A 7,500-nucleotide genomic window follows, 5' to 3' on the forward strand; every position below is an offset into this window, starting at 1 on the left:
GTGTCTCGGGCCCCGACCTCTGACTTCCATACGACTCTGGTTTCTCTTCATTACGCACAAGCCTTTCGCCTTTTACTAAAGACTTCCGTGGAGAGGAACACTTATGAGTTCCAAGTATTTTTGGAAGGGCTTTGCTTCTGGCAGAGCCCGGTATATCTTGTTTCAAGAGAAATTGACAGAGATGATGACGCCCACCCACCGCCGAGACTTTTTGCTCATGCGTTTGACTTCAATCGGACTGACTGACCGGTGTATTTTTCCACTCCAAGTTGTCGCTAAGGGCAATTGAGTTCAAAGAGCTAGTGACTTAAAGACGCATTGGCGACTTAAAAAATAACAAACAACGCCCGCATTTCTGTCTGTCTGTCTGTCTGTCTGTCTGTCTGTCTGTCTGTGTCTGTCGCCAGGGAAAGGTTGGTTGGGTGGGTGGGTGGGTGGGTGGGGAGGAGCCACCTTTTGCCAAACCGCCAAAGTCTGCCGAGACCCCCGGGTGCCCGGCGGGCGCAGGGGTCCATTTGTGGGTTATCGCTTCTCGGCCTTTTGGCTCAGATCAAGTGTAGTATCTGTTCTTATCAGTTTAATATCTGATACGTCCCCCATCGGGGGACTACATATTAAATGGATTTTTCGAACAGGGAGTCGGAAATGGGGCTTGCTCCGTCCGCTCCACGCATCGACCCGGTATTGCAGTACCTCCGGGAACGGTGCAACACATTTCTCCCGTTGTCAAGGAAAGAAAATACACAACGCTGTGTAAACAGCTGGCAGAAGAAGAAAAGGAAAGGAAAAAAACATCCAAAGTGGAAGTAGGGCGAAGCGCTTTTCGTGGGTTCCCCCGTTTCCCGCCATTTTACTTAAAAAAAAAAAAAAAAAAAAAAAAAAAACGTTGGTCAGGATAGTGAGTGAGTGAGTGTAGTGAGTGAGTGAGTGAGTGAGTGAGTGAGTTGGTTGGTCTGTCTCTGTCTGTCTGTCTGTCTGTCTGTCTGTCTGTGACTTTTTACCCACACAAAGTTGGCAGAGTGGGTTGGGTGACCGACCACCCACCCGCGAGGTCCCAGCCTAGTAGTGCACAGAGTGTGTCTCGGGCCCCGACCTCTGACTTCCATACGACTCTGGTTTCTCTTCATTACGCACAAGCCTTTCGCCTTTTACTAAAGACTTCCGTGGAGAGGAACACTTATGAGTTCCAAGTATTTTTGGAAGGGCTTTGCTTCTGGCAGAGCCCGGTATATCTTGTTTCAAGAGAAATTGACAGAGATGATGACGCCCACCCACCGCCGAGACTTTTTGCTCATGCGTTTGACTTCAATCGGACTGACTGACCGGTGTATTTTTCCACTCCAAGTTGTCGCTAAGGGCAATTGAGTTCAAAGAGCTAGTGACTTAAAGACGCATTGGCGACTTAAAAAATAACAAACAACGCCCGCATTTCTGTCTGTCTGTCTGTCTGTCTGTCTGTCTGTCTGTCTGTGTCTGTCGCCAGGGAAAGGTTGGTTGGGTGGGTGGGTGGGTGGGTGGGGAGGAGCCACCTTTTGCCAAACCGCCAAAGTCTGCCGAGACCCCCGGGTGCCCGGCGGGCGCAGGGGTCCATTTGTGGGTTATCGCTTCTCGGCCTTTTGGCTCAGATCAAGTGTAGTATCTGTTCTTATCAGTTTAATATCTGATACGTCCCCCATCGGGGGACTACATATTAAATGGATTTTTCGAACAGGGAGTCGGAAATGGGGCTTGCTCCGTCCGCTCCACGCATCGACCCGGTATTGCAGTACCTCCGGGAACGGTGCAACACATTTCTCCCGTTGTCAAGGAAAGAAAATACACAACGCTGTGTAAACAGCTGGCAGAAGAAGAAAAGGAAAGGAAAAAAACATCCAAAGTGGAAGTAGGGCGAAGCGCTTTTCGTGGGTTCCCCCGTTTCCCGCCATTTTACTTAAAAAAAAAAAAAAAAAAAAAAAAAAAACGTTGGTCAGGATAGTGAGTGAGTGAGTGAGTGAGTGAGTGAGTGAGTGAGTGATGTGAGTTGGTTGGTCTGTCTCTGTCTGTCTGTCTGTCTGTCTGTCTGTCTGTGACTTTTTACCCACACAAAGTTGGCAGAGTGGGTTGGGTGACCGACCACCCACCCGCGAGGTCCCAGCCTAGTAGTGCACAGAGTGTGTCTCGGGCCCCGACCTCTGACTTCCATACGACTCTGGTTTCTCTTCATTACGCACAAGCCTTTCGCCTTTTACTAAAGACTTCCGTGGAGAGGAACACTTATGAGTTCCAAGTATTTTTGGAAGGGCTTTGCTTCTGGCAGAGCCCGGTATATCTTGTTTCAAGAGAAATTGACAGAGATGATGACGCCCACCCACCGCCGAGACTTTTTGCTCATGCGTTTGACTTCAATCGGACTGACTGACCGGTGTATTTTTCCACTCCAAGTTGTCGCTAAGGGCAATTGAGTTCAAAGAGCTAGTGACTTAAAGACGCATTGGCGACTTTAAAAAATAACAAACAACGCCCGCATTTCTGTCTGTCTGTCTGTCTGTCTGTCTGTCTGTCTGTCTGTGTCTGTCGCCAGGGAAAGGTTGGTTGGGTGGGTGGGTGGGTGGGTGGGGAGGAGCCACCTTTTGCCAAACCGCCAAAGTCTGCCGAGACCCCCGGGTGCCCGGCGGGCGCAGGGGTCCATTTGTGGGTTATCGCTTCTCGGCCTTTTGGCTCAGATCAAGTGTAGTATCTGTTCTTATCAGTTTAATATCTGATACGTCCCCCATCGGGGGACTACATATTAAATGGATTTTTCGAACAGGGAGTCGGAAATGGGGCTTGCTCCGTCCGCTCCACGCATCGACCCGGTATTGCAGTACCTCCGGGAACGGTGCAACACATTTCTCCCGTTGTCAAGGAAAGAAAATACACAACGCTGTGTAAACAGCTGGCAGAAGAAGAAAAGGAAAGGAAAAAAACATCCAAAGTGGAAGTAGGGCGAAGCGCTTTTCGTGGGTTCCCCCGTTTCCCGCCATTTTACTTAAAAAAAAAAAAAAAAAAAAAAAAAAACGTTGGTCAGGATAGTGAGTGAGTGAGTGAGTGAGTGAGTGAGTGAGTGAGTGAGTGAGTTGGTTGGTCTGTCTCTGTCTGTCTGTCTGTCTGTCTGTCTGTCTGTGACTTTTTACCCACACAAAGTTGGCAGAGTGGGTTGGGTGACCGACCACCCACCCGCGAGGTCCCAGCCTAGTAGTGCACAGAGTGTGTCTCGGGCCCCGACCTCTGACTTCCATACGACTCTGGTTTCTCTTCATTACGCACAAGCCTTTCGCCTTTTACTAAAGACTTCCGTGGAGAGGAACACTTATGAGTTCCAAGTATTTTTGGAAGGGCTTTGCTTCTGGCAGAGCCCGGTATATCTTGTTTCAAGAGAAATTGACAGAGATGATGACGCCCACCCACCGCCGAGACTTTTTGCTCATGCGTTTGACTTCAATCGGACTGACTCGGTGTATTTTTCCACTCCAAGTTGTCGCTAAGGGCAATTGAGTTCAAAGAGCTAGTGACTTAAAGACGCATTGGCGACTTTATAAAAATTTTAACAAACAACGCCCGCATTTCTGTCTGTCTGTCTGTCTGTCTGTCTGTCTGTCTGTCTGTGTCTGTCGCCAGGGAAAGGTTGGTTGGGTGGGTGGGTGGGTGGGTGGGGAGGAGCCACCTTTTGCCAAACCGCCAAAGTCTGCCGAGACCCCCGGGTGCCCGGCGGGCGCAGGGGTCCATTTGTGGGTTATCGCTTCTCGGCCTTTTGGCTCAGATCAAGTGTAGTATCTGTTCTTATCAGTTTAATATCTGATACGTCCCCCATCGGGGGACTACATATTAAATGGATTTTTCGAACAGGGAGTCGGAAATGGGGCTTGCTCCGTCCGCTCCACGCATCGACCCGGTATTGCAGTACCTCCGGGAACGGTGCAACACATTTCTCCCGTTGTCAAGGAAAGAAAATACACAACGCTGTGTAAACAGCTGGCAGAAGAAGAAAAGGAAAGGAAAAAAACATCCAAAGTGGAAGTAGGGCGAAGCGCTTTTCGTGGGTTCCCCCGTTTCCCGCCATTTTACTTAAAAAAAAAAAAAAAAAAAAAAAAAAAACGTTGGTCAGGATAGTGAGTGAGTGAGTGAGTGAGTGAGTGAGTGAGTGAGTGATGTGAGTTGGTTGGTCTGTCTCTGTCTGTCTGTCTGTCTGTCTGTCTGTCTGTGACTTTTTACCCACACAAAGTTGGCAGAGTGGGTTGGGTGACCGACCACCCACCCGCGAGGTCCCAGCCTAGTAGTGCACAGAGTGTGTCTCGGGCCCCGACCTCTGACTTCCATACGACTCTGGTTTCTCTTCATTACGCACAAGCCTTTCGCCTTTTACTAAAGACTTCCGTGGAGAGGAACACTTATGAGTTCCAAGTATTTTTGGAAGGGCTTTGCTTCTGGCAGAGCCCGGTATATCTTGTTTCAAGAGAAATTGACAGAGATGATGACGCCCACCCACCGCCGAGACTTTTTGCTCATGCGTTTGACTTCAATCGGACTGACCGGTGTATTTTTCCACTCCAAGTTGTCGCTAAGGGCAATTGAGTTCAAAGAGCTAGTGACTTAAAGACGCATTGGCGACTTTATAAAAATTTTAAAAAAACACCCGCATTTCTGTCTGTCTGTCTGTCTGTCTGTCTGTCTGTCTGTCTGTGTCGGTGGGTGGGTGGGTGGGTGGGGAGGAGGAGCCACCTTTTGCCAAACCGCCAAAGTCTGCCGAGACCCCCGGGCGCCCGGCGGGTGCAGGGGTCCATTTGTGGGTTATCGCTTCTCGGCCTTTTGGCTCAGATCAAGCTTGGTACCGAGGTGCCCCAGAGCTCGCTGAGTCAGAAGGTCGAAGTAGGAAGGCGATAGAGGTGATTGTCGGAAGTTATTGGTTCCAAGGTGTGATCTGGTTTGGTAGTGGTTTCCTATTGGGAGAGCTATCATGATTGGATAGGTATTGGTTTCGAAGCTGGAGATGGCAAGTACGAGAGAATGTACCGGGATTGGGCTGCCGAATACAGTGCGGTTTACGCATGGACCAAGAAAGAGATTGCAGTACCTCTGGGAGAGAGACTTTTGGTGCGAACATAGTGATGGGGATCTAACCGTTGAGGTGAAGGACGTTTTATGCCTTCAAGAAAATACACGGGAAGGCGCTATGAAATGACAGTTGACAGAAGAAGAGAAGCATGAAGAGGTACTGAAAAAGGTCGAGAGAGTGGAAGTAGGGCGATAGCCGCTGTGCCACTATGAGGTGACCAGTCTGGCCAAGGAGAATTTTAGGGTGGTCACTGTAAACATTTACAACCCCCATGTAAAGGATGAGGATGTGAGGGCTTATCTGGGGAGGTACGCCGTCAACATTTCCTCAGCGAGGCACCTCAGAGACTCCCTGGGATTTTGGACCGGGAGGTGAGTGAGTGAGTGAGTGAGTGAGTTGGTTGGTCTGTCTCTGTCTGTCTGTCTGTCTGTCTGTCTGTCTGTGACTTTTTACCCACACAAAGTTGGCAGAGTGGGTTGGGTGACCGACCACCCACCCGCGAGGTCCCAGCCTAGTAGTGCACAGAGTGTGTCTCGGGCCCCGACCTCTGACTTCCATACGACTCTGGTTTCTCTTCATTACGCACAAGCCTTTCGCCTTTTACTAAAGACTTCCGTGGAGAGGAACACTTATGAGTTCCAAGTATTTTTGGAAGGGCTTTGCTTCTGGCAGAGCCCGGTATATCTTGTTTCAAGAGAAATTGACAGAGATGATGACGCCCACCCACCGCCGAGACTTTTTGCTCATGCGTTTGACTTCAATCGGACTGACTGACCGGTGTATTTTCCACTCCAAGTTGTCGCTAAGGGCAATTGAGTTCAAAGAGCTAGTGACTTAAAGACGCATTGGCGACTTAAAAAAAACAAACAACGCCCGCATTTCTGTCTGTCTGTCTGTCTGTCTGTCTGTCTGTCTGTGTCTGTCGCCAGGGAAAGGTTGGTTGGGTGGGTGGGTGAGTGGGTGGGTGAGTGGGTGAGTGGGTGGGTGGGTGGGTGGGGAGGAGCCACCTTTTGCCAAACCGCCAAAGTCTGCCGAGACCCCCGGGTGCCCGGCGGGCGCAGGGGTCCATTTGTGGGTTATCGCTTCTCGGCCTTTTGGCTCAGATCAAGTGTAGTATCTGTTCTTATCAGTTTAATATCTGATACGTCCCCCATCGGGGGACTACATATTAAATGGATTTTTCGAACAGGGAGTCGGAAATGGGGCTTGCTCCGTCCGCTCCACGCATCGACCCGGTATTGCAGTACCTCCGGGAACGGTGCAACACATTTCTCCCGTTGTCAAGGAAAGAAAATACACAAAGCTGTGTAAACAGCTGGCAGAAGAAGAAAAGGAAAGAAAAAACATCCAAAGTGGAAGTAGGGCGAAGCGCTTTTCGTGGGTTCCCCCGTTTCCCGCCATTTTACTTAAAAAAAAAAAAAAAAAAAAAAAAAAAAAAACGTTGGTCAGGATAGTGAGTGAGTGAGTGAGTCTGAGTCTGTCTGTGTCTGTCTGTGTCTGTCTGTCTGTCTGTCTGTCTGTCTGTCTGTCTGTCTGTGACTTTTTACCCACACAAAGTTGGCAGAGTGGGTTGGGTGACCGACCACCCACCCGCGAGGTCCCAGCCTAGTAGTGCACAGAGTGTGTCTCGGGCCCCGACCTCTGACTTCCATACGACTCTGGTTTCTCTTCATTACGCACAAGCCTTTCGCCTTTTACTAAAGACTTCCGTGGAGAGGAACACTTATGAGTTCCAAGTATTTTTGGAAGGGCTTTGCTTCTGGCAGAGCCCGGTATATCTTGTTTCAAGAGAAATTGACAGAGATGATGACGCCCACCCACCGCCGAGACTTTTTGCTCATGCGTTTGACTTCAATCGGACTGACTGACCGGTGTATTTTCCACTCCAAGTTGTCGCTAAGGGCAATTGAGTTCAAAGAGCTAGTGACTTAAAGACGCATTGGCGACTTTATAAAAATTTAACAAACAACGCCCGCATTTCTGTCTGTCTGTCTGTCTGTCTGTCTGTCTGTCTGTCTGTGTCTGTCGCCAGGGAAAGGTTGGTTGGGTGGGTGGGTGGGTGGGTGGGGAGGAGCCACCTTTTGCCAAACCGCCAAAGTCTGCCGAGACCCCCGGGTGCCCGGCGGGCGCAGGGGTCCATTTGTGGGTTATCGCTTCTCGGCCTTTTGGCTCAGATCAAGTGTAGTATCTGTTCTTATCAGTTTAATATCTGATACGTCCCCCATCGGGGGACTACATATTAAATGGATTTTTCGAACAGGGAGTCGGAAATGGGGCTTGCTCCGTCCGCTCCACGCATCGACCCGGTATTGCAGTACCTCCGGGAACGGTGCAACACATTTCTCCCGTTGTCAAGGAAAGAAAATACACAACGCTGTGTAAACAGCTGGCAGAAGAAGAAAAGGAAAGGAAAAAAACATCCAAAGTGG

General features: G+C 49.7%; 13 non-coding genes across 13 annotated transcripts; all 13 read left to right on the forward strand.

The window, feature by feature from the left end:
• Positions 1 to 31: 31 nt before the first annotated feature.
• On the forward strand, positions 32 to 148 carry LOC139531117 (U5 spliceosomal RNA). Its single transcript, XR_011666225.1, has one exon. It is a non-coding gene; the product is annotated as a U5 spliceosomal RNA (small nuclear RNA).
• A 376-nt stretch (positions 149 to 524) lies between these two features.
• On the forward strand, positions 525 to 715 carry LOC139531020 (U2 spliceosomal RNA). The gene has a single exon (XR_011666170.1). It is a non-coding gene; the product is annotated as a U2 spliceosomal RNA (small nuclear RNA).
• A 392-nt stretch (positions 716 to 1,107) lies between these two features.
• LOC139531118 (U5 spliceosomal RNA) lies at positions 1,108 to 1,224 on the forward strand. Its single transcript, XR_011666226.1, has one exon. It is a non-coding gene; the product is annotated as a U5 spliceosomal RNA (small nuclear RNA).
• A 376-nt stretch (positions 1,225 to 1,600) lies between these two features.
• On the forward strand, positions 1,601 to 1,791 carry LOC139531021 (U2 spliceosomal RNA). The gene has a single exon (XR_011666171.1). It is a non-coding gene; the product is annotated as a U2 spliceosomal RNA (small nuclear RNA).
• Positions 1,792 to 2,183: 392 nt separating this feature from the next.
• Positions 2,184 to 2,300, forward strand: LOC139531119 (U5 spliceosomal RNA). The gene has a single exon (XR_011666227.1). It is a non-coding gene; the product is annotated as a U5 spliceosomal RNA (small nuclear RNA).
• A 377-nt stretch (positions 2,301 to 2,677) lies between these two features.
• On the forward strand, positions 2,678 to 2,868 carry LOC139531022 (U2 spliceosomal RNA). Its single transcript, XR_011666172.1, has one exon. It is a non-coding gene; the product is annotated as a U2 spliceosomal RNA (small nuclear RNA).
• Positions 2,869 to 3,258: 390 nt separating this feature from the next.
• Positions 3,259 to 3,375, forward strand: LOC139531121 (U5 spliceosomal RNA). Its single transcript, XR_011666229.1, has one exon. It is a non-coding gene; the product is annotated as a U5 spliceosomal RNA (small nuclear RNA).
• A 378-nt stretch (positions 3,376 to 3,753) lies between these two features.
• LOC139531023 (U2 spliceosomal RNA) lies at positions 3,754 to 3,944 on the forward strand. Its single transcript, XR_011666173.1, has one exon. It is a non-coding gene; the product is annotated as a U2 spliceosomal RNA (small nuclear RNA).
• Positions 3,945 to 4,336: 392 nt separating this feature from the next.
• On the forward strand, positions 4,337 to 4,453 carry LOC139531122 (U5 spliceosomal RNA). The gene has a single exon (XR_011666230.1). It is a non-coding gene; the product is annotated as a U5 spliceosomal RNA (small nuclear RNA).
• A 1,177-nt stretch (positions 4,454 to 5,630) lies between these two features.
• On the forward strand, positions 5,631 to 5,747 carry LOC139531123 (U5 spliceosomal RNA). The gene has a single exon (XR_011666231.1). It is a non-coding gene; the product is annotated as a U5 spliceosomal RNA (small nuclear RNA).
• A 402-nt stretch (positions 5,748 to 6,149) lies between these two features.
• On the forward strand, positions 6,150 to 6,340 carry LOC139531024 (U2 spliceosomal RNA). The gene has a single exon (XR_011666174.1). It is a non-coding gene; the product is annotated as a U2 spliceosomal RNA (small nuclear RNA).
• A 384-nt stretch (positions 6,341 to 6,724) lies between these two features.
• On the forward strand, positions 6,725 to 6,841 carry LOC139531124 (U5 spliceosomal RNA). Its single transcript, XR_011666232.1, has one exon. It is a non-coding gene; the product is annotated as a U5 spliceosomal RNA (small nuclear RNA).
• Positions 6,842 to 7,220: 379 nt separating this feature from the next.
• LOC139531025 (U2 spliceosomal RNA) lies at positions 7,221 to 7,411 on the forward strand. Its single transcript, XR_011666175.1, has one exon. It is a non-coding gene; the product is annotated as a U2 spliceosomal RNA (small nuclear RNA).
• Positions 7,412 to 7,500: the final 89 nt, after the last annotated feature.

The sequence above is a fragment of the Salvelinus alpinus genome, chromosome 9 (assembly GCF_045679555.1).
Source record: "Salvelinus alpinus chromosome 9, SLU_Salpinus.1, whole genome shotgun sequence".
NCBI classification, from domain to species: Eukaryota; Metazoa; Chordata; class Actinopteri; order Salmoniformes; family Salmonidae; genus Salvelinus; species Salvelinus alpinus.